Raw genomic sequence first — 26,349 nt, forward strand, 5'->3', positions numbered from 1 at the left:
CAAGCAACAGAAGGGCAGAAACCTGTCTGAGAGGTGGCAGCAGCTGGGGCTGCCTGGAAAACCTTAGAAGGCTGGAATGGCAAGACTGGGGGTCCTCTAAAGACCCCCCAGTGTGCACTGAATCATACAACCAATGCTTGCAAAAGCCTTGGGGTATGATTCCAACATGTCTGATACCAAAGATGACCATATTCAGAGTTACCATTGTGAAGCTGTACATAGGTATAGTGCATGCGTAAAATGGCGCCCCTACACTCATGAAGTCTGGGAAAATGGTCCTGGAGGTCATGGGGGCACCTCTGCTAGTGGAGGGGTGCCCTCACACACAGGTACTCTGCACCCAGCCTGCAGGGTTGAAAGCCCTGAAATATAGGTGACTTATAAGTGACTTGGTGCAGTGTAAATGGCTGTGAAAGGGTGCAGGCACCATGTCACACAGGCTGCAATGGCCGTCCTGAAGAAGCCTTTGCACAGGCTCCCTATCGGTGGCAAAAGAAATGCTGCAGCCCCCAGGGATCCCCTGGAACCCCAATGCCCTGGGTAACTAGGTACCATATACTTGGGACTTCTAAGGGGTGACCAGTATGCCAATTTTGGGTGAAATACTGGGTTACCAGTATGCAGTGACAACATTTAGAGGAGAGAGCGCTTAATCACTGGGCTCCTGGTTAGCAGGATCCCAGTGACACAGTCAAACACACTGATATCAGGCAGAAATTGGGGTTAACATGCCAAAAAGAGGGTACTTTCCTACACTCACGTCCTGTTGGCACTGCCCCGACTGTGGACAGGTCCTGTTGGCACTGCCCACCTTGTGCTCTGGTCCTGCTGGCACTGCCCTCCTTGTACACAGATCCGGTTGGCACTACTCTCCTTGTGCACACGTCCTGTTGGCACTGCCCTTTTGGTGCACCGGTCCTGCTGGCACTGCCCTGCTTGTGCAGAGGTCCTGATGGCACTGCCCTCCTTGTGGACAGGTCCTGTTGGCACTGCCCACCTTGTGCTCTGGTTCTGCTGGCACTGCCCTCCTTGTACACAGATCCGGTTGGCACTACTCTCCTTGTGCACGCGTCCTGTTGGCACTGCCCTGCTGGTGCACAGGTCCTGCTGGCACTGCCCTGCTTGTGCACAGGTCATGATGGCACTGCCCTGCTTGTGCACAGGTCATGATGGCACTGGCCTCCTTGTGGACAGGTCCTGTTGGCACTGCCCTCCTTGTGGACAGGTCCTTTTGCCACTGCCCTCCTTCTGTACACGTCCTGCTGGCCCTGCCCTCCTTGTGCCTGGTCCTGTTGGCACGGCCCCTCCTTGTGTACAGGTCCTGTTGGCACTGTCCTGACTGTGCACAGGTCCTGTTGGCACGGTCCTCCTTGTTGACTGGTTCTGTTGGCACTGCCCTCCTTGTGCCTGGTCCTGTTGGCACTGCCCTCCTCGTGTTCAGGTCCCGCTGTCAGTGTCCTCCAGGTCCTCACATCTATGAGGCCTGAAACAAAGCACTCCCTCCCCCGAATCCAGGAGCCATATCCCCCTCCGCACCCCACCCCCCCCAAACCACCCTCGCCTGACCACAGCGCCGACTCCTCCATATCGGAGGCTTCCATCCGCTATGGGCAGATCCCGTGACGTGGCGAAGGGCCAAGAACTGCTAAAACCTTGGTGATGTTGTGGAGACTAATGCCTGACTGTAGGAGGCTGGACTGGCTTGTAGTGAGTACCAAGGGGTACTTGCACCTTGCACCAGGCCCAGTTATCCCTTATTAGTGTATAGGGTGTCTAGCAGCTTAGGCTGATAGATAATGGTAGCTTAGCAGAGCAGCTTAGGCTGAACTAGGAGACGTGTGAAGCTACTACAGTACCACTTAGTGTCATATGCACAATATCATAAGAAAACACAATACACAGTTATACTAAAAATAAAGGTACTTTATTTTTATGACAATATGCCAAAGTATCTTAGAGTGTACCCTCAGTGAGAGGATAGGAAATATACACAAGATATATATACACAATAGCAAAAATATGCAGTATAGTCTTAGAAAACAGTGCAAACAATGTATAGTTACAATAGGATGCAATGGGGAAACATAGGGATAGGGGCAACACAAACCATATACTCCAAAAGTGGAATGCGAACCACGAATGGACCCCAAACCTATGTGACCTTGTAGAGGGTCGCTGGGACTATTAGAAAATAGTGAGAGTTAGAAAAATAACCCTCCCCAAGACCCTGAAAAGTGAGTGCAAAGTGCACTAAAGTTCCCCTAAGGACAAAATAGTCGTGTTAGAGGGAAAATGCAAGGAAAACACAAATCAGCAATGCAACAACGATGGATTCCTGACTGAGGGTACCTGTGGAACAAGGGGACCAAGTCCAAAAGTCACAAGCAGCTCAGAGATGGGCAGATGCCCAAGAAATGCCAGCGGTTGGTGCAAAGAAGCTCTTACTAGGCTGAAGAACTGTGAATACTGCAAGAACGACAAGGGCTAGAGACTTCCCCTTTGGAGGATGGATCCCCCACGCCTTGGAGAGTCGTGCAGAAGTGTTTTCCCGCCGGATGGACGCCAACAAGCCTTGCTACACGCAAATCGTGCGTTTGGCGTTTTTGGACGCTGCTGGGGCCCAGGAGGGACCAGGAGGTCGCAAATTGGACCTGCAGAGAGAGGGGACGTCGAGCAAGACAAAGAGCCCTCACTGAAGCAGGTAGCACCCGGAGAAGTGCCAGAAACAGGCACTACGAGGATGCGTGAAATGGTGCTCGCCGAAGTTGCACAAAGGAGTCCCACGTCGCCGGAGACCAACTTAGAAAGTCGTGCAATGCAGGTTAGAGTGCCGTGGACCCAGGCTTGGCTGTGCACGAAGGATTTCCGCCGGAAGTGCACAGGGGCCGGAGTAGCTTGCAAAGTCGCGGTTCCCAGCAATGCAGCCCAGCGAGGTGAGGCAAGGACTTACCTCCACCAAACTTGGGCTGAAGAGTCACTGGACTGTGGTGGTCACTTGGACGGTGTCGCTGGATTCGAGGGACCTCGCTCGTCGTGCTGAGAGGAGACCCAAGGGACCGGTAATGCAGCTTTTTGGTGCCTGCGGTTGCAGGGGGAAGATTCCGTCGACCCACGGGAGATTTCTTCGGAGCTTCTGGTGCAGAGAGGAGGCAGACTACCCTCACAGCATGCACAAGCAGGAAAACAGTCGAGAAGGCGGCAGGATCAGCGTTACAGAGTTGCAGTAGTCGTCTTTGCTACTATGTTGCAGGTTTGCAGGCTTCCAGCGCGGTCAGCGGTCGATTCCTTATCAGAAGGTGAAGAGGGAGATGCAGAGGAACTCGGCTGAGCTCATGCATTCGTTATCTAAAGTTTCCCCAGAGACAGAGACCCTAAATAGCCAGAAAAGAGGGTTTGGCTACCTAGGAGAGAGGAAAGGCTACTAACACCTGAAGGAGCCTATCAGCAGGAGTCTCTGACGTCACCTGGTGGCACTGGCCACTCAGAGCAGTCCAGTGTGCCAGCAGCACCTCTGTTTCCAAGATGGCAGAGGTCTGGAGCACACTGGAGGAGCTCTGGACACCTCCCAGGGGAGGTGCAGGTCAGGGGAGTGGTCACTCCCCTTTCCTTTGTCCAGTTTCGCGCCAGAGCAGGGGCTAAGGGGTCCCTGAACCGGTGTAGACTGGCTTATGCAGAATTGAGCACATCTGTGCCCAACAAAGCATTTCCAGAGGCTGGGGGAGGCTACTCCTCCCCTGCCTTCACACCATTTTCCAAAGGGAGAGGGTGTCACACCCTCTCTCAGAGGAAGTTCTTTGTTCTGCCATCCTGGGCCAGGCCTGGCTGGACCCCAGGAGGGCAGAAGCCTGTCTGAGGGGTTGGCAGCAGCAGCAGCTGCAGTGAAACCCCAGGAAGGGCAGTTTGGCAGTACCAGGGTCTGTGCTACAGACCACTGGGATCATGGGATTGTGCCAACTATGCCAGGATGGCATAGAGGGGGCAATTCCATGATCATAGACATGTTACATGGCCATATTCGGAGTTACCATGGTGAAGCTACATTATAGGTAGTGACCTATAAGTAGTGCACGCGTGTAATGGTGTCCCCGCACTCACAAAGTTCAGTGAATTGGCTCTGAACAATGTGGGGGCACCTTGGCTAGTGCCAGGGTGCCCACACACTAAGTAACTTTGCACCTAACCTTTACCAGGTAAAGGTTAGACATATAGGTGACTTATAAGTTACTTAAGTGCAGTGTAAAATGGCTGTGAAATAACGTGGACGTTATTTCACTCAGGCTGCAGTGGCAGGCCTGTGTAAGAATTGTCAGAGCTCCCTATGGGTGGCAAAAGAAATGCTGCAGCCCATAGGGATCTCCTGGAACCCCAATACCCTGGGTACCTCAGTACCATATACTAGGGAATTATAAGGGTGTTCCAGTAAGCCAATGTAAATTGGTAAAAATGGTCACTAGCCTGTTAGTGACAATTTGAAAGTAATGAGAGAGCATAACCACTGAGGTTCTGGTTAGCAGAGCCTCAGTGAGACAGTTAGGCACCACACAGGGAACATGTACATGCACACCTATGAGCACTGGGGCCCTGTGTGACAGGGTCCCAGTGACACATACATATAGGCCACAAACCTATGAGCACTGGGGTCCTGACCAGCAGGATCCCAGTGACACATAACAACCATACTGAAACCATAGTGTTTTCACTATGAGCACTGGGGCCTGGCTATCAGGATCCCAGTGAGACAGTGAAAACAGTGACAAACACCCTGACATACACTCACAAACAGGCCAAAAGTGGGGGTAACAAGGCTAGAAAGAGGCTACTTTCTCACAGTCGTGCAGAAGTGTTTTCCCGCCGGAAGGACGCCAACAAGCCTTGCTACACGCAAATCGTGCGTTTGGCGTTTTTGGACGCTGCTGGGGCACAGGAGGGACCAGGAGGTCGCAAATTGGACCTGCAGAGAGAGGGGACGTCGAGCAAGACAAAGAGCCCTCACTGAAGCAGGTAGCACCCGGAGAAGTGCCAGAAACAGGCACTACGAGGATGCGTGAAACGGTGCTCGCCGAAGTTGCACAAAGGAGTCCCACGTCGCCGGAGACCAACTTAGAAAGTCGTGCAATGCAGGTTAGAGTGCCGTGGACCCAGGCTTGGCTGTGCACAAAGGATTTCCGCCGGAAGTGCACAGGGGCCGGAGTAGCTGCAAAGTCGCGGTTCCCAGCAATGCAGCCCAGCGAGGTGAGGCAAGGACTTACCTCCACCAAACTCGGGCTGAAGAGTCACTAGACTGTGGGGGTCACTTGGACAGCGTCGCTGGATTCGAGGGACCTCGCTCATCGTGCTGAGAGGAGACCCAAGGGACCGGTAATGCAGCTTTTTGGTGCCTGCGGTTGCAGGGGGAAGATTCCGTCGACCCACGGGAGATTTCTTCGGAGCTTCTGGTGCAGAGAGGAGGCAGGCTACCCCCACAGCATGCACAAGCAGGAAAACAGTCGAGAAGGCGGCAGGATCAGCGTTACAGAGTTGCAGTAGTCGTCTTTGCTACTATGTTGCAGGTTTGCAGGCTTCCAGCGCGGTCAGCGGTCGTTTCCTTATCAGAAGGTGAAGAGGGAGATGCAGAGGAACTCGGATGAGCTCTTGCATTCGTTATCTAAAGTTTCCCCAGAGACAGAGACCCTAAATAGCCAGAAAAGAGGGTTTGGCTACCTAGGAGAGAGGAAAGGCTACTAACACCTGAAGGAGCCTATCAGCAGGAGTCTCTGACGTCACCTGGTGGCACTGGCCACTCAGAGCAGTCCAGTGTGCCAGCAGCACCTCTGTTTCCAAGATGGCAGAGGTCTGGAGCACACTGGAGGAGCTCTGGACACCTCCCAGGGGAGGTGCAGGTCAGGGGAGTGGTCACTCCCCTTTCCTTTGTCCAGTTTCGCGCCAGAGCAGGGGCTAAGGGGTCCCTGAACCGGTGTAGACTGGCTTATGCAGAATTGGGCACATCTGTGCCCAACAAAGCATTTCCAGAGGCTGGGGGAGGCTACTCCTCCCCTGCCTTCACACCATTTTCCAAAGGGAGAGGGTGTCACACCCTCTCTCAGAGGAAGTTCTTTGTTCTGCCATCCTGGGCCAGGTCTGGCTGGACCCCAGGAGGGCAGCTGCCTGTCTGAGGGGTTGGCAGCAGCAGCAGCTGCAGTGAAACCCCAGGAAGGGCAGTTTGGCAGTACCAGGGTCTGTGCTACAGACCACTGGGATCATGGGATTGTGCCAACAATGCCAGGATGGCATAGAGGGGGCAATTCCATGATCTTAGACATGTTACATGGCCATATTCGGAGTTACCATGGTGAAGCTACATATAGGTAGTGACCTATATGTAGTGCACGCGTGTAATGGTGTCCCCGCACTCACAGAGTTCAGGGAATTGGCTCTGAACAATGTGGGGGCACCTTGGCTAGTGCCAGGGTGCCCTCACACTAAGTAACTTTGCACCTAACCTTTACCAGGTAAAGGTTAGACATATAGGTGACTTATAAGTTACTTAAGTGCAGTGTAAAATGGCTGTGAAATAACGTGGACGTTATTTCACTCAGGCTGCAGTGGCAGGCCTGTGTAAGAATTGTCAGAGCTCCCTATGGGTGGCAAAAGAAATGCTGCAGCCCATAGGGATCTCCTGGAACCCCAATACCCTGGGTACCTTAGTACCATATACTAGGGAATTATAAGGGTGTTCCAGTAAGCCAATGTGAATTGGTAAAATTGGTCACTAGCCTGTTAGTGACAATTTAAAAGTAATGAGAGAGCATAACCACTGAGGTTCTGGTTAGCAGAGCCTCAGTGAGACAGTTAGGCACCACACAGGGAACATATACATGCACACCTATGAGCACTGGGGCCCTGTGTGACAGGGTCCCAGTGACACATACATATAGGCCACAAACCTATGAGCACTGGGGTCCTGACCAGCAGGATCCCAGTGACACATAACAACCATACTGAAAACATGGTGTTTTCACTATGAGCACTGAGGCCTAGCCATCAGGATCCCAGTGAGACAGTGAAAACAGTGACAAACATCCTGACATACACTCACAAACAGGACAAAAGTGGGGGTAACAAGGCTAGAAAGAGGCTACTTTCTCACACTGACTGATACCTGGATGGTGTCTGCCATGTGGCTGACTGGTTCCTGGATGATGTCTGGCTGGTTCCCAGGTGGTGCCTGACCGGTGCCCCGAGGGTGTCTCAGTGGTACCCGGAGGGTGTTGAGCGGTGCCTGGATGGTGTATGACTAATGCCTGACCAGTGCCTGGAAGATGTGTGACTAATGCCTGACCACTGCCTGGAGAGAGCCTGACCGGTATCTCACATGTGGCTGACATGTTTTTCCTGAATAGTGACGGATTGGTTTCTGGATGGTGTCTGACAGGTTCCTGTATGGTGTCTGACCAGTGCCAGGATGGTGTGTGACATGTGGCTGTCTGGTGCCTGAATAGTGCCTGGATGGTGTCTGACTGGGGGCCTGGATGGCGTTTGCCACGTGGCTGACTGGTGCATGAATAGTGTCTAACTGTTTCCTTGATGGTGTCTGACTAGTTCCTGGATAGTTTCTGACTGGCATCCGGATAGTGCCTGACAGGTGCCTGAGGGTGTCTGGTGCCTGGATGGTATGTGACTAATGCCTGACCAGTCCCTGGAGAGTGCCTGGCCGGTGTCTGGATGGTGGCTGATATGTCTGCCCTGAATAGTGCCTGACTGGTTTCTGGATGGTGTCTGACAGATTCCTGGATAGTGTCTGACCGGTGCCTGGATGGTGTCTGACCAGTGACTAGATTGTGACTGACATGTGGTTCTTGCATGGTGTCTGACTGGTACTTGGATGGTGGTGCCTACATGCTGTCTGACCGGAGCCCGGATGGCGCATGACATGTGCCTGACTGCTGCCTGAGTGGGGCCTGACAGTGTCTAGAATAGACACCCCAGGTGACTGACACACGGAGACAGAGGAAACCCCAGAGATTCACCACTGTGTCTAGAAGAGATACCCCCAGGTGACCTACTGAGACGGAGGGGACATCTAGGGAAGCCCCACTGTGTTTAGAAGAGACAACCCCAGGTGACTGACTGACGGGGAGATGGGGAGTTGGGGAGTTGGGGGCAGGTGAGGGAGATAGCGGGGGAGCCCTAGGGAAGTCCAACTGAGTCTAGAAGAGACACCCCAGGAGACTGACAGGTACACAGAGGGGGGGGGCTAGGGAAGCCCTAACCTGGGAGGCCCAATTATCCTTTCCATTAAAGAAACCTGACCTGACATCAGACACAAAACCCATAATGTACAACTCAGCTCTTCCCTTTACAGGGAGGACTGACCTCGTGTTCACAGATCAGCACCAACATGGAGGCCCATGGTCACAATCCCTCCAATGCACCACCACCATCACCACAGATTATGGAACACTTCAACTTGCAACTTTAAACCAACGCCAAGACAACCATTAGAGGAACCCTTACAGACCCTCGGCCCCCACCTCGACGTCTGCAACGCCAACTCCGAATTCATTGCCCCTCTAGACATCGACTCCAAGTAACACATCTTTGTCAATGACGTCAATTTTCATCGTGACCACCTGAAAGATGCCAACTCCACCAAACGCCTGGAAAGCATGAGCAACATCGGCCTCACCCATCTGGTCACCGGCCTCATACACAGCGCAGGACACACATTGGACCCCATCTTCACAGGCCAGCGATAGAGTCAAGTTCAGCCATGTCACCGAGCTCACCTAGACCGACCAAGGCATAGTGCGCCCTCCACCACTGCAGGATGCCCAGGCACCAATCCCAAGCCCACAAGCTCCCCACACTGCAGCTGGAACGAAGTTACTGAGACCCAGAGGACGGCCGCATCTTAGCCCACCCACCCAACACCTAGAGCAGCCTGGAACAGGCCATCCAGAACTTCTTCGCCTGGATCTCCACCTGCGTCGACAAAGTTGCCCCCACGAATACGGCTAATACCAGCAGATCAACCTAACACACCAGCTGATACACACCAGAACTGTGGACCAAACGTGAATGCAAGCAGCTAGAAAGACGATGGCGCTACAACAGGAATCCCACAGACCTCATGTGCCCCCTTGTCCCCATCATGCCTTCAACCTCTAACACAAAGGAATCAGTAGTGAGCTCACCATCCTCAATGCATGCATCACCACAGCCTCCTTCCCCGATGTATGGAAACATGCAGAAGCCAGAACTCTCCGTTAGAAACTCTCCATTGATCCCAGCAAACTAAAAAACGACCGACCCATCTCACTGCTCCTGTTCCCTGCCAAAGTCCTTGAGAAAGCCATCAAAAACCACCTCACCAAACACCTAGAAAGAAGAAACCTACTCAACTCCTCCCAATCCGGCTTCCATGCCAACTAAAGCAGTAAGACTGCCCTGACCGCCGCAACTGATGACAACAGAACCCTCCTCGACTGAGGTGAAAAAGCAGCCCTGATCCTCCTCGACCTCTCAGCAGCATTCAAGACCATATCCCACCATAACCTGATTAGAAAACTGCACCACATCAGCGTCCAGGGAGATGCCCTCAAATGGATCACATCATTCCTCACAGGACACTCCCAGAGAATCTGCCTATCGCCCTTCACCTCCAAACCCAAGAGCATCAATTGGGGGCGTTTCCCAACGATTGCTTCTCTATTCCGCCTTCTGCAAAACCTTGATTACTCCACTGGCCGACATCATCCGATGCCACGGATTCAACATCATCTCCTATGCGGGTGCACCCGCTCACTCATAGAAGGACCCACCACCACCAGTACACACTTCAGAAACGCTGTGAGAAGCATCACCACTTGCATGAGGACCAACTGCCTAAAGGCCAACACGGACAAGACAGAAGTGCTGATTTCTGGGAAGAACACTTCATGCGACAACACCTGGTGGCTCCTGAACTCGGACCCACGGCCACGGACCATGCCTGGAACCACAGCATCATCCTGGCACACTGTGAGTAAAGCTTAACATATAGGGTACCCGCAAATGAGAAAATTGAAAAAGAGGGGCACTCCTGGGAAGCTATTGGCTTATGACACACATAAAAGTACTGAAACATTGTGCTCTGAAATGCACGGAACGAGCCGCTTTTTGTAAAAACGCACTTGGGTGAGACCCTCCAGAACCATCCTACAAGTTAGGGTCCCTGGAATTAGGGGCTAGTATTACACTTCGCCAGGTAGGTGGGACCTAAAAGTAAGCCTCATACTAAGTACTTCCTTCCTAGGTCATCCAGAAGTTAAAGTGCCTTAAAAAAATGGGAAGTCTGATCACGGGCCAGTGACACGGCTGAAAACAAAAAAGAACAAATTATTCTGCAACCATTTTCTTGGTTTCACACCTTCAGGTAAATACATATGTTATATAATGTTAAAATTGCTTATATAGCGCCTAAACTGCCCAGGGGCCTCGTAGCGCTTATACTGCAACGCAGAATCGTCATTATTCATAACCACATAGGAAATCACGCTCTAAATAACCAGGTTTTTAGGGCCTTCCCAAAGGGGATCTCTTGAGAACTTAATCTAATATTAAGAGGAAGGCTATTCCAGAGTATAGCACCTTGATATGACAGCGACCTTCCTCCCCATCTTGCTTTCTTCACTGTTGGAACTGTGACTAACATAGCTGAGGAGGATCTGAGAGGTCTGCCTGGTGTGTAAAAAGAGGCCTTGATTGTATAAAGCTCTATGAATATGGCATAATAATGCCTTGAACTGAATCCTTTTGGTTACTGGGAGCCAATGTAAGGAAGAGATTCCGGTCCGTATGGACTGTTGCCTGGGTGTTTTTAGAAGCACTCGTGCTGTTGCATTTTGCACCCTCTGTAGTCTTTGTATTACGTATCTTGGTGATCCTACAAAGATAATCAAGGCATGATCCTTTAAATGCCTGAATAACCAGTCTTCTGGCTAGAAAAGGCAGGATTGCTAAAACCTTCTTCAAAGTCCTAAGCAGGGCAAAGGAAGTTCCAGCTTCTCTGTTGGCATGTTGCCACATATAAAATAGAGCCCTCCTCAAATAAAAAAAGCAAAATGAATCAGAGGGAAATGCATTTTTTATGTTATGAAAGCTCAAGTGGTTGATGCGGTCACTGCAGGCATCAGGGTAACCAGACATCAAACAACTGATTCCGGCTGGGCACAGGAAGAAGAGTGACGTGTAGCGCTACGAGGTCCCAGCCTCAGACTCAAAGCACTGTGAATATGCAAGTCATTACTGGAGGCTGCAGTTCACACAGAAGAACGGTGTTTGCACAAGATGTGCAAAGACACCAAGAGGCAGATTTACTGACTTCATATGCAACACAGCTCACAACCAGGGCTCTGGCACTGCATGAAAGGGGGAGAGCAGCGCAGTGCCATGTCCCTGCGCTGCATGAAAGGGAGAGAGCAGCGCAGTGCCACATCCCTGCGCTGCATGAAAGGGAGAGAGCAGCGCAGTGCCACATCCCTGCGATGCATGAAAGGGAGAGAGCAGCGCAGTGCCACATCTCTGCACTGCATGAAAGGGAGAGAGCAGCGCAGTGCCACATCTCTGCGCTGCATGAAAGGGAGAGAGCAGCGCAGTGCCACATCTCTGCACTGCATGAAAGGGAGAGAGCAGCGCAGTGCCACATCTCTGCACTGCATGAAAGGGAGAGATCAGCACAGTGCCACATCCCTGCGCTGCATGAAAGGGGGAGATTAGCACAGTGCCAAATCCACTGAGGTATGGGGGATTTCCTTCTCGCCTGGACTGTGCACCTTTGGCTGACATGTGCAAACCTCACGAGAGGGCTTGGTTTGTCTCTCTGTCTCTCCCCTGGCTTCAGAGAGAAGGAACCCCTCTCCCCGCACGGTGCACCTTTGGCTGACATGTGCCAACCTCATGAGAGGGCTTGGTTTGTCTCTCTGTCTCTCCCCTGGCTTCAGAGAGAAGGAACCGCTCTCCCTGCATTGGGCACCTTTGGCTGATATGAGCCAACCTCACGAGAGGGCTTGGTTTGTCTCTATGTCTCTCCCCTGGCTTCAGAGAGAAGGAACCCCTCTCCCCGCACGGTGCACCTTTGGCTGACATGTGCCAACCTCACGAGAGGGCTTGGTTTGTCTCTCTGTCTCTCCCCTGGCTTCAGAGAGAAGGAACCCCTCTCCCCGCACGGTGCACCTTTGGCTGACATGTGCCAACCTCACGAGAGGGCTTGGTTTGTCTCTCTGTCTCTCCCCTGGCTTCAGAGAGAAGGAACCCCTCTCCCCGCACGGTGCACCTTTGGCTGACATGTGCCAACCTCATGAGAGGGCTTGGTTTGTCTCTCTGTCTCTCCCCTGGCTTCAGAGAGAAGGAACCCCTCTCCCCGCACGGTGCACCTTTGGCTGACATGTGCTAACCTCACAAGAGGGCTTGGTTTGTTCCTCTGTCTCTGCCTAATGAGCTCACTTGAAAGAAGTCCATTAAAACCATCGGTCAGCACAGGGAGGTCTGCGGAGCGAATTCCACTCTGCACAATTATATGTTCGGGCACCTGGATTTACTATGTGTGAAGAAAAAACCTGCTTTTGCAGACGATAATCCAGAAGATTAAATCACTGTGTGAAAATTTTGGCTGCTTTGTAGCCGGGGTCCCTCCATGAGCCCCACGCTCCACCTGCCAGCCAACATTCTCATCTCCTTCCTTCACCGTCGTCACCTCGCCTTACAGCCCTCCTTACACTTTCACAACAGCTCCCTTCGCACTTTCACTACAGACCTCTTTACACTTTCACTACAGCTCCCTTCACACTTTCACTACAGCCCCCTTCGCACTTTCACTACAGCCCCTTCGCACTTTCACTACAGCCCCCTTCGCACTTTCACTACAGCTCCCTTCGCACTTTCACTACAGCTCCCTTCACACTTTCACTACAGCTCCCTTCACACTTTCACTACAGCCCTCCTTACACTTTCACTAAAGCTCCCTTCGCACTTTCACTACAGCTCCCTATACACTTTCACTACAGCTCCCTTCACACTTTCACTACAGCCCCCTTCGCACTTTCACTACAGTCCCCTTCACACTTTCACTACAGTCCCCTTCACACTTTCACTACAGCCCTCCTTACACTTTCACTACAGCGCCCTTCACACTTTCACTACTGCTCCCTTTACACTTTCACTAGAGCCCTCCTTACACTTTCACTACAGACCCCTTCACACTTTCACTACAGCCGCTTTCACACTTTCACTACAGCCAGCCCCCTTTACACTTTCACTACTGCTCCCTTTACACTTTTACTACAGCTTCCTTTACACTTTCACTACAGCCCTTCTTACACTTTCACTACAGCCCCCTTCGCACTTTCACTACAGCTCCCTTCACACTTTCACTACAGCTCCCTTTACACTTTCACTACAGCCCTCCTTACACTTTCACTAAAGCTCCCTTCGCACTTTCACTACAGCTCCCTATACACTTTCACTACAGCTCCCTATACACTTTCACTACAGCTCCCTTCACACTTTCACTACAGCCCCCTTCGCACTTTCACTACAGCCCCCTTCGCACTTTCACTACAGCCCCCTTCGCACTTTCACTACAGCCCCTTCACACTTTCACTACAGTCCCCTTCACACTTTCACTACAGCCCTCCTTACACTTTCACTACAGCGCCCTTCACACTTTCACTACTGCTCCCTTTACACTTTCACTAGAGCCCTCCTTACACTTTCACTACAGACCCCTTCACACTTTCACTACAGCCGCTTTCACACTTTCACTACAGCCAGCCCCCTTTACACTTTCACTACTGCTCCCTTTACACTTTTACTACAGCTTCCTTTACACTTTCACTACAGCCCTTCTTACACTTTCACTACAGCTCCCTTCACACTTTCAATACAGTCCCCTTCACACTTTCACTACAGCCCCTTCACACTTTCACTACAGCCCTCCTTACACTTTCACTACAGCTCCTTCACAATTTCACTATAGCTCCCTTTACACTTTCACTACAACCCTCCTTAAACTTTCACTACAGTCCCCTTCACACTTTCACTACAGCCAGCCTCTTTCACACTTTCACTACAGCCCTACTTACACTTTCACTACAGCTCCCTTTGCGCTTTCACTACAGCTCCCTTTGCACTTTCACTACAGCTCCCTTTGCACTTTCACTACAGCCCTCCTTACACTTTCACTACAGTTCCCTTCACACTTTCACTACAGCCACTTTCGTACTTTCACTACAGTTCCCTTCACACTTTCACTACAGCCACTTTCGTACTTTCACTACAGCTCCCTTCACACTTTCACTACAGCCCTCCATACACTTTCACTACAGCTCCCTTTACACTTTCACTACAGCCCTCCTTACACTTTCACTACAGCCCCCTTCGCACTTTCACTACAGCCAGCCCCTTTGTGCTTTCACTACAGCCCCCTTCGCATTTTCACAACAGCCCCTTCACAATTTCACTCCAGCTCCCTTCGCACTTTCACTACAGCTCTCTTCGCACTTTCACTACAGCTCCCTTCGCACTTTCACTACAGCTCCCTTCGCACTTTCACTTCAGCTCCCTTCGCACTTTCACTTCAGCTCCCTTCGCACTTTCACTACAGCCCCCTTCGCACTTCCACTACAGCCCCCTTCGCACTTCCACTACAGCCCCCTTCGCACTTCCACTACAGCCCCCTTCGCACTTCCACTACAGCCCCCTTCGCACTTCCACTACAGCCCCCTTCGCACTTCCACTACAGCCCTCTTCGCACTTCCACTTCCACTACAGCCCTCTTCGCACTTCCACTACAGCCACCTTTGCACTTTCAATACACACTTTCACTACAGCCCCCTTTGTACTTTCAAAACAGCCCCTTCACACTTTCACTACAGCTCCCATCGCACTTTCACTACAGCCGCTTTCGCACTTTCACTACAGCCAGCCCCTTAATACTTTCACTACAGCCCCCTTTGCACATTCACTACAGCCCCTTGACACTTTCACAACAGCCCCCTTTGCACATTCACTACAGCCCCCTTTGCACTTTCACTACAGCTCCTTCACACTTTCACTACATCCCCTTTACACTTTCACTACAGCCCCCTTCACACTTTCACTACAGCCACTTTCACTACAGCCCCTTCACACTTTCACTACAGCCCGTTGCACTTTCAATACAGCTCCCTTCGCCCTTTCACTACAGCTGTCTTCGCACTTTCACTACAGCTGTCTTCGCACTTTCACTACAGCCCCTTTGCACTTTCACTACAGCTCCCTTCGCACTTTCACTACAGCTCCCTTTGCACTTTCACTACAGCCCCCTTTGCACTTTCACTACAGCCCCCTTTGCACTTTCACTACAGCCCCCTTTGCACTTTCACTACAGCCCCCTTTGCACTTCCACTACAGCTCCCTTTGCACTTCCACTACAGCTCCCTTCACACTTCCACTACAGCTCCCTTCACACTTTCACTACAGCCACTTTCACTACAGCCCCCTTCACACTTTCACTACAGCCCCCTTCGCACTTTCACTACAGCCCCCTTCGCACTTTCACTACAGCACTTTCACCACAGCTCCCTTCGCACTTTCACTACAGCTCCCTTCGCACTTTCACTACAGCTTCCTTTACACTTTCACTACAGCTCCCTTTACACTTTCACTACAGCTCCCTTTACACTTCCACTACAGTCCTCCTTACACTTTCACTACAGTCCCCATCACACTTTCACTACAGCCGCTTTCGTACTTTCACTACAGCTCCCTTCGCACTTTCACTACAGCTCCCTTCGCACTTTCACTACAGCCCTCCTTACACTTTCACTACAGCTCTCCTTACACTTTCACTAAGGCCCTCCTTACACTTTCACTAAGGCCCTCCTTCACACTTTCACTAAAGCTCCATTTACACTTTCACTACAGCCCTCCTTACACTTTCACTAGAGCTCCCTTCGCACTTTCACTACAGCAAGCCCCTTTCACACTTTCACTACAGCCCCCTTTGCACTTTCACTACAGCTCCCTTCGCACTTTCACTACAGCTTCCTTTACACTTTCACTACAGCTCCCTTTACACTTTCACTACAGCTCCCTTTACACTTTCACTACAGCTCCCTTTACACTTCCACTACAGTCCTCCTTACACTTTCACTACAGTCCCCATCACACTTTCACTACAGCCGCTTTCGTACTTTCACTACAGCTCCCTTCGCACTTTCACTACAGCTCCCTTCGCACTTTCACTACAGCCCTCCTTACACTTTCACTACAGCTCTCCTTACACTTTCACTAAGGCCCTCCTTCACACTTTCACTAAAGCTCCATTTACACTTTCACTACAGCCCTCCTTACACTTTCACTAGAGCTCCCTTCGCACTTTCACTACAGCAAGCCCCTTTCACACTTTCACTACAGCCCCCTTTGCACTTTCACTACAGCTCCCTTTGCACTTTCACTACAGCCTTCCTTACACTGTCACTACAGCCCCCTTTTCACTTTCAAAACAGCTCCCTTCGCCCTTTCACAACAGCTCCCTTCGCCCTTTCACTACAGCCAGCCCCTTTGCGCTTTCACAACAGCCCCCTTCGTGCTTTCACTACAGCTCCCTTTGCACTTTCACTACAGCTCCCTTTGCACTTTCACTACAGCTCCCTTTGCACTTTCACTACAGCTCCCTTTGCGCTTTCACGACAGCCCCCTTTGCGCTTTCACGACAGCCCCTTCACAATTTCACTACAGCTCCCATCACACTTTCACTACAGCCCCCTTCGCACTTTCACTACAGTCCCCTTCGCACTTTCACTACAGTCCCCTTCACACCTTCACTACAGTCCCCTTCACACCTTCACTACAGTCCCCTGTAGTGCACAGGTGGTGGTTTTGAGTGGTCCCCTTGGTCCTCACTGCCAGCTGCACAACTTGGAAGACAGCAAGCCCTTTCTTCTCCTTGCAGGACAGCACACCTGTGCACTGCGACTCTTGCAGCAACCAGGGCTTGTTTGCTCCTGCTCTGTGTAGCCCTAGCACTTCTTCCTGCCAAGCGCAGTTTCCTCTCTGCTGCTCCAGCAACGTGGAACTCTTCATGTGTGCTAATTGGGCCTCACTGCAACTTTCTGTGCCTGCTGCCAGTGGGGGCTGCATCTGTTTCTATTGGCTCTCTCGGCTTCTGAGGGTCACCTCCGACTCCTCTCCAAGGGTCGAGTCCTCTGGGCTTTGCTGGTCCTCTTCAGCCTGGCAACTCTTCTTTTTCTTCGCCTGCATTTGCCAAGGCTTGTTGGTGGTTCTCCTGCACCAATGACCAACTGCAACCTGACAGTCAACACCATCTTCTTTGATTCACCTGCTCTGCACAGCTGGTCTTCTTCCCCCGTCGACCTGGTCCTCCATCCACAGAAGGGTGGTTAGTGGCTCCTGCCAAGACCGGACACTTCATCATGAACTGGGCTCTGTCCCCTTCCTTTGCAGGTCCTCTTCAGCCGGAATTCACCTCTGGGATCTCCCAGTCCGGTCTGGGTCTTGCACAATCCTTTTGCCAAGTCCTCCTGTTAGATCTGGGGAAAACCAGGTACTTACCTCTGCTCTACTGGTCGCTGGGGGTCACTCTAGTACTCACCTCTTGGGGTTTTTAGTTCCTCCAACTCCCTTCTGACGATTCCACGTCCTTGGGTGGGGGACTGTATCTTGCATTCCACTTTCTTAGTATATGGTTTGGCCCTCACTCTTTTCTAATACTTATGCCAATACTTGTTGTTTATATGCTCCTTACTGATTGTTATTTTGTATGTAATTAGTGTGTACTCCCCTCAAGTTGGGGGGACTGCCTATTAGTACTCTAGTACTGGTGTTACCATCAAAGTACTTTTATTTTTGTAACACTGTGTGGTTCTTTCATGTGTGTAAGTGGTGTGTGACTAGAGTGGTTTTGCGTAAGCTTTGCATGTCACCTAGGTACGCCTTGGCTGCTCATCCACAGCTACCTCTAGAGAGCCTGGCATCTGGACACTGACTACACCTCACTAATAGGGGATACCTGGACCTGGTATAAGGTGCAAGTACCTTGAGTACCCACCACCCACCAGGCCAGCCTCCTACAGCCCCCTTTAAAATTTCACTACAGGTCCCTTTGCACTTACTACAGCTTCCTTTACACGTTTACACCTCCTCAGCGTGGGTGGTAAATGTGTGCGATAAACCCCAGAGAAAAGGGACTGCAGTATGGAACGCTGGCAGGTAAATCAGTTTTGTAGGATAGAGAATTTGTCATTCTTCTCAAAGGAGTTTTGGAGTAATCAATTACAAATTGTGCATTTCATGGTACACACTGGCCTCTGCTGGCTTTAAAAACAGCATTGATATTTACTGGATTTGAGTTGATGTGCTGGGGGATCAGAAGTGAACGTACGGTGGTTGTTATTATAACATATACTGTTAAGAAGCATTACTTCTGTTTCTGGTGGGGTGACCTCTTTACGGGATATTGCCCTCCAGCCACACATTGTGGATCTGGAAGGAATGCTTACACCAGCTCAAGGCTAGAATACAATTCCTTGCAAAGCTATTCCAAGGCACCTACATTTTGTGGCAGTTCCTTAGGCCAGTGGCTTCCTCCAGGGGAGTGGCTTGGTCACCTCACATGAGAACTGCTCAGTGTGGGGTGCCAACAACAACTATTTTATTTTGATTTAGAGTAGCACAGATTCCTGCAGAGCAATTAACATGGTGATATCACCAACTAATTGGTGGCTGGAATGTTGGGAGGCGACATTCAGGTCGGCAGCAGGAGGTCGGAGACGGTGCGCGCTGCCGCAGGTGGGGAGTCTGGGCCCAAAGATGCACAGACTCACGTTTGGGCTCCACCGTCGCCGGTCTCGCTGTTATTTTCTCTCAGATACCCTCGGGCTAAGCCACGGGGGCAGAGATACAGGTGAGGCAGGCTGCCCACCCCTGTGCATGAGAGCCTGTTTAACCCCTCTGACTTGCACACCCGTTACATCATGATGCGACACTACAGTGCTGACCTACCCAATCTGAGGATGATTGAAGGTGCATCGGACATTAACCAGAGACGGTCTAGTCAGGCGTCTCAATGTTCGGTGCATTAACCCACTGAGCTCAATATCGTGAGACCAGCACATGCAAGCTTTAAGATCTGATGTCACTTCCTGTGAGGCCGTGGGCTGTGATGCCACTTCCTGTGATGCCACGTGCAACGTCCAGTGACATGATGAGTCTTGCATACCGCCTAACTTGGTGAGTACCCCCCACTTTTCTTCTAGGACCTGAGCCCTGGTTTCAAGTTTTGGTTCCACGTGTAAAACATTTTAATTTAAAGTGAAACTCCAAAGACATGTCCTTTCCATAGACGGACTGAACTATTTCACAGGAGCACTTGCCAGGATCCCCCCTGAACAGTGCATGAGGCAGAGCTCTGGAGGAGAAGGGAGATGCAGAGCTGTGGAGAAGGGAGATGCAGAGCTGTGGAGGAGGGAGAGAGCTGTGGAGGAAGGAGAGACAGAGCTGTGGAGAAGGGAGACGCAGAGCTGTGGAGGAGGGAGAGAGCTGTGGAGGAAGGAGAGACAGAGCTGTGGAGGAGGGAGAGAGCTGTGGAGGAAGGAGAGACAGAGCTGTGGAGGAGGGAGAGAGCTGTGGAGGAGGGAGAGACAGAGCTGTGGAGGAGGGAGAGAGCTGTGGAGGAGGGAGATGCAGAGCTACAGAGGATGAGGAAGAGACAGCTGTGAAGGAGGAGGAAGACTCAGAGCTGTGGGAGAGGGAAAAGATACAGAGCTGTGGAGGAGGGAGAGAGCTGTGAAGGAGAGAGAGACGCAGAGCTGTGGAGGAGGGGGAGACAGCTGTGGAGAAGGAAGGAAGATGCAGAGCTGTGGGGGAGGGAGAGAAGCAGAGGTGTGTAGAAGGGGGCACAGCTGTGGAGGAGAGAGCTCTAGAGAAGGGAGACGCAGAGCTGTGGAGGAGGGAGAGAGAGCTGTGGAGGAGGGAGAGGCAGCTGTAGAGGAGGGAGAGGCAGCTGTAGAGGAGGGAGAGGCAGCTGTAGAGGAGGGACAGGAGCTGTGGAGGAGGGAGAGGCGCACAACTGTGGAGGAGGGAGAGAGCTGTGGAGGAGGGAGAGACAGCTGTTTAGGAGGGAGAGGGAGACTAGCAGCTGTGGAGGCGGGAGAGATGCACAGCTGTGGAGGAGGGAGAGAGAGAGCTGTGGAGGAAGGAGAGCGCTGTGGAGGAAGGAGACACAGCTGTTATGGAGAAGGAGGAGACAGAGCTGTGGAGGAGGGGGGAGACAGAGCTTTGGAGGAGGGAGAGATGCACACCTGTGGAGAAGGAGGGACAAAGGTGTGGAGGAGGGAGATTCAAAGTTGTGGAGAAGGGAGAGAGCTGTAGTGGCGGGAGAGAGAGGTGTGGTAGAGGAAGAGACGCAGAGCTGTGGAGGAAGAGGGAGAGACAGCTGTGGGGGAGGAGGGAGAGACGCAGAGCTGTGGAGGAAGGAGAGACAGCTGTGGAGCAAGGAGAGACAGGAGGAGGGGTCCTAGTACATGAGGATGGTGTCGGCAGATAGGGCTGACATGGTCGCATGAAACACTCGCTTTTGGGTCTCTGCCAGGGCATTGAGGATTTTGTGGGGTCTTGGAGAGGTTGCATCAGTGTGATCAGGTCAGGGATTAATCTGCCACAGTAATTCACCATCCCTAAGAAGCTGCAGACTTGAGATATGGTGGTGGAGGAGGCGGCTTCCTTGATGTCACCTACTTTGTCAGGATCTGGGGCGATTCCGTCAGCCGAGAATGTGTATCCAAAGAAGCTGATCTGCTGGGTTAGGAATTCACACTTGCCCTGGTGGAGGGTGAGTCCAGAGTCTTGGATTGTTTGGAGCACTCCTCTGAGTCTGTTGTTGTGCTCTGGGATGCACTTTGCATATATCAAGATGTCATCACTGACATTTATCGCACACGGGAGGCCGCCTAGTATTTCGCGGATGGTGTTTTGGAAGACCTCTGCAGCACTAGAGATGCCGAAGTTCAGTCTGCGATAGCGGAGAAGGCCAACATGGGTGGAAAAAGTGTTAATGTACCATGACTCCTCCCTCAAGGTGAGCTGGAGGTATCCAGAGTGCAGGTCAACCATGGAGAACCAGCACGCTCCGCTCAGTTCGGCCAGTAGGTCGTCCATGGTGAGAGTCAGGTGTCGTTCACATTTGATGGCAACGATGGGCAACTGCATGTCCACGCATATGCGCACCTCCCCTGTTTGCTTTGGTTTTCTTGTCACTATGATCGGGGACACCCACGGGGTGGGCCCCAACACTTTTTCAATGATTCCTTCTGCTTCCAGTTTCGGGATCTCTCTCCACTTGTGGCCTCAAGTGGAATGCAATTCTGCGGTGTCTCAGGGCTATCGGACTCACCGTCAGGTTCATGTGGAGTGCTATGTCCTACCATTTGAGGCATCTGATTCCTTTGAACACTTCAGGAAATTTATCTAGGATGTGCGTCACTCCTTCCTGGTGAACGTCAAGAGCAAATGCAACAATATTTAGTGCTTCTGCTGTTCTGCACTCAAGCAGCATGCTGTTGCCCTCTTCCTTGACGTAAACAACCGAATTGCATGACTCTGTCCCATGGGTGATGGATGTGTGGAACCTTCCTCAAATGGCTAGCAGCTGGCGTTGTAAATACGCAAAGCCTTTGACTAGTGTTTTCTGGAGGGGAGGTGCTGGATGTAGCTTCTGGTACATCTCTCTGTATAGTAGGATGATGGCGGCCCAGGTGTCTACAGTGGTGGAGTACCGGACCTATTAGAAATGGGGTCTCTAGTTGGCAGAGGTATACAACCTTGTTCAAGTAGGGACCACAATCCTAGTCAGGGTAAGAAACACACAATCCAAATTATCCTGTGCCCATCCTCTGGTAGCTTGGCACTGAGCAGTCAGGCTCAACGTAGAATGATGCGTTGATTCTTTTTCACACGGCAAGGGCTTTGTATCGAAAACCGGCACGCAGGCTTGAATCCTCTTTGCGATGAGGGGTCTTTTGACACCCAGGGATGATGCGTCATTCCAGTTCAGCGATGCAGTGATTTTCTCACCGTTGGGCAGGCAGTGCGTCGATTCAGTCAGGCTGTGCTTGACTTTCGCAGCACAAGGAGTTTCTTTGCTGAGATGAAGTCTTTTTGGCCCTGAGACTTCAGGAAACAGGAGGCAAGCTCAATCCAAGCCCTTGGAGAGCATTTCTCAGCAGAGCCATAGCCCAGCAAGGCAGCAGTGCAACAGCAAGGCAGCAGTCCTTTACAGCAAAACAGTCCAGGTGAGTCATTTGGGCAGCCAGGCAGCTTCTCTTGCCACGTTGCAGGTTCTGGTGCAGAGTGTCTGTCCCAAGAAGTGCCTAGGTTGGTAGGGTCAGGGACCCAGTTTATATACCCAAAAGTGCCTTTGAAGTGGGGGAGACTTCAAAGAGTGGCTTTGAAGTGCACAAGGACCCCTTTCAATACAACCCTGTCTGCCAGGATCCTTGTAGGGGGGTTGGCAGTCCATTGTGTGAGAGCAGGCCACTGTCCTTTGAAATGTAAGTGTCAGTCCCTCCACCCTTCCAGCCCAGGAAGACCCATTCAGTATACCACTAGCAGGACATATAAAACATGCAGATATATTTCCTACACATAAAACCTACACAGCACCCTACCCTCTGGGGTACCTAGGGCCTACCTTAGGGATGACTTATATGTAGAAAAACTGGAGTTTAAGGTTTGGGAAGTACTTTTAAATGCCAAGTCGAAGTGGCAGTGAAACTGCACACACAGGCCTTGCAACGGCAGGCCTGAGACATGGTTAGGGGGTTACTTATGTGGGTGGCACACTAGTAGCATTTAATTAACTGGCCCTGGGCACATGCAGTGCACTTTACTAGGGACTTACAAATAAATTGAATATGCCAATTGGGTGTATCCCATGTTTTAAGGAAGAAAGCAAATGCACTTTAGCACTGGTTAGCAGTGGTAAAGTGCGCAGAATCCTAAAATCAGCAAAAATAGTGTCAAAAAGTGGAGGGAGACAGGCAAAAAGTTGGGGGTGGCCACCCTAAGGCTGTCAGGTCTAACAGGTGCCTACCCGTACTTGACACTGTGGGAGCTGGTGATGAGTTTGTGTCTCTGTTCCCTCGGTGAACACAGTGTGGACCATGTGTTCAATCTCTTCATCGTCGTCCATGTCACTATGAGGGTCCGCTGGGGTGTTGACGGTGGCCAGGGCTGTCCCTTTCTGGCTGGAGTGACATACTTTTGTGAAATGGTTATACTTGCCACAAGCTGCAGATCTTTCCTTTTGCAGGGCAGTCAGCAAGGCGGTGTGTGGGGCCGCCGCAGTATTCGCATGACTTTGGTTATGGTCCTTTCCTTGGGGAAGGGTTGACGTGAAAGAGTTGACAGGTTCTGTCTTAATGGTCTTCTGGAAAGAGGCCTCCATGTGAGATGCTCGGGCTTTAGACTGCTCTTTATTCCTGCCCGTCATTAAAATGTCAGTTATGGACTTTCCAGGTTCAGCCAAAATGCACTCTCTTAGCTTTGCTGATGCGCAGTTCTGAATGTTTCGGCCTCTGATTTCATCCGTAAAGCCACATGTGCTTGGTAGCTCCGAGTCCTGTGTGGAATACGTGGAGGGACTCGTTTTCTTGTGGCCTAGCTTGCCTGAAGATGAATCACTCAGTCTCGATTAACCATGGGTGCGAAGTACGCACTGAGCGATGTTATTAGGGTTGCATGTGTTCTGGGGACTGCTACTGGTAGTGTCTTGGAGATTCAGTGTAACCCTTTGCCTCCTAGATGGAGGATCATAGCACATTTCCTCTCATCTTCTATGTTCATTGCTTTGAAATAGAGGCCCACCGCTCTACCCAGTCTTTCCATCTGGATGCTTGTGGGGATGAGATGCCTTCTATGATGAATGGTTCTATGTGACATACGTTGGACATGTTGGTTTCGTTATGTTTTGATGACATCTGTCTTGTTCCCTTCTCCTCCTTTGTCTGTGGGATTCCTGGTGCTGGCACCACGCCAGGGGTCACCTTCTTGGCGGGTCACTTGCCTCCTGTTAAGCTCATGGGAGCTTGTGTTGGTGCGTATGTAGCCTTTCCACTGTCATTGGGAATTTGCAGATGAGCTGGGGCTAATGGGGGAGTGAGGCTGCCCATCAAGGTTGTGTCTTCCTTGCCTTGTTTTGCTTTGTGGATTATTATTTTTTGTGTGCCACGTGTGCGGCCTAGAAGCCCTGTGAGTGTGTGTCCACAGTTGGTGGAGATGGGCTTGTACCTACCACCAGAGCTGCAGCACAGCTGGGACACAAGGCCTTGTCCTGGTTTCTCTGTATTTCATTGGTCTGGTGCCGGTATACTTGGGGCGTGGCACTGTGCGGGCACTTCCCGCACTGTGTGCTTGCGTTGCTGGGGCGTGGTCCACTCGGCCTGCATACCACACTTCTCCACAAGTGCACCCAATTGCCATGCCCAGGCAACTTGCGGTGTGAGGTTGCTCCAGTGAGGGGTGACCTGCCCTCTTCGCCAGTTTGTTATGTTTGGAGGTTGCCGTTCCGGTCACCAGCAGTGCCAGGGACGTGAGAGATGGCGCGTGAATTCGCAAGCACCGGGCCTAAGCCCAGAGATGCACATACTCGCTCACCTAAACTACAGGGGCCAGTGATACAGGTGAGGCAGCCCGTCCACCCCTGTGGATGGCAGCATGTTAAATCCCTCTGGTCGGCACACTAGTTATGTCGCGAGTGTGGCACTACAGTGCTGACCTACTCAATCTGAGGAGGACTGAAGATCCTTTAGGAATCAACTAGACACTGGCTAGTCAGGCGTGGACATTAGGTGCATTAACTCACTGAGCTCAATACTGTGAGACTAGTACATGCGAGGTTTAAGATCTGATGTCACTTCTTGTGATGTCACTTCCTGTGAGGTCATGTATTATAATGCCACTTCCTGTGATGCCACCTGCGATGTCACGTGACATGATGTGTCTTGTTAGTCCCTCCTTAACTTTTCTTTTAGGACTTGAGCCCTGGTTCCAAGTGTTGGCTCCACGTTTTGGTTCCACACGTAAAACATTTTAGTTTAAAGTAAAACCCCAAAGATCTGTCCTTTCCATGGACAGACTGAAATCACAGGAGCACCGCCTCACCCCCTGGGGTTTGGAGTCAGGGTGCAGAGCTCTGGAGACGGGAGAGACAGAGCGGTGGGGAAGGAGGGAGAAACAGAGAGCTGTGGAGGAGGGATGGGCGAGATGAGGGGCTGCGGAGTAGGGAGAGAAATCTGTGGAGGAGGAAGAGATGAGGAGCTGTGGAGGAGGGGAAGGCAGCTGTGAAGAAGAAGGGAGACGCAGAGCTGTTGAGGTGGGAGATGCAGAAGTGGAGGAGAATGGAGAGAGACATGGAGGTGGAGGGAGAGACAGCTGCTGAGGAGGAGGGAGACAGAGCTGGGTGGAGGGAGAGACAGCTGTGAAGGAGAAGGGACAAGTAGAGCTGAGGAGGAGGGAGAGAGAGCTGTGGAGGAGGAAGGAGAGACGCAGAAATGTGGAGGAGGGAGAGAGAGTTGTGGAGAAGGAGGGAGACAGAGCTGTAGAGGAGGAAGGAGAGAGACAGCTGTGGAGGAAGGAGAGAGACAGCTGTGGAGGAGGGCGAGAGAGCTGTGGAGGAGGGAGAGACGATGAGCTGTGGAGGAGTCTGAGACAGAGCTGTGGAGGAGAGAGAGCTGAGGAGCCGTGGAAGAGATGAGGAGCTGTGAAGGAATGAGAGACAGACCTGTAGAAGAGAATGGAGATGCAGAGCTGTGGAGGAGGAGGGAGAGACAATGAGCTGTGTAGGAGGGAGAGATGAGGAGGAGCTGTAGAGGAGCTGAAAGAGCTGTGGATAAGGGAGAGATGAGGAGCTGTGGAGGAGTGTGTAGGAAAGTGCCCCTTTTTGACATGGTTACCCCCACTTTTTGCTTGATATTGATGCTGATTTGACAGAGCGTGTGCTGGGATCCTGCTAACCAGACCCCAGCTCCAGTGTTCTTTACCAAAACTGTACTATTGTTTCCACAACTGGCATACCCCTGACACACAGGTAAGTCCCATGTCAAAGGTACCCATGGTACCAAGGGCCCTGTGGCAAGGGAAGGTCCCTTAGGGCTGCAGCATGTATTATGCCACCCGAGGGGACCCCTCAACAAGCACATGCACACCGCCATTTCAGCTTGTGTGTGCTAGTGGGGAGAAAAGACAAAGTCGACATGGCACACCTCTCAGGTTGTCATGCCCACAAACCACTGCCCGTGGCATAGCTAAGTCACTCCTCTAGCAGGCCTTACAGCC

At 51.6% G+C, this 26,349-nt stretch overlaps 1 protein-coding gene across 1 annotated transcript in view; it reads right to left on the reverse strand.

The window, feature by feature from the left end:
- The window catches only part of AACS (acetoacetyl-CoA synthetase), a 285,977-nt gene that overhangs the window by 161,930 nt on the left and 97,698 nt on the right, over positions 1 to 26,349 (reverse strand). The window lies entirely within an intron of this gene.

Source organism: Pleurodeles waltl, chromosome 11 (assembly GCF_031143425.1).
Source record: "Pleurodeles waltl isolate 20211129_DDA chromosome 11, aPleWal1.hap1.20221129, whole genome shotgun sequence".
Taxonomy (NCBI): domain Eukaryota; kingdom Metazoa; phylum Chordata; class Amphibia; order Caudata; family Salamandridae; genus Pleurodeles; species Pleurodeles waltl.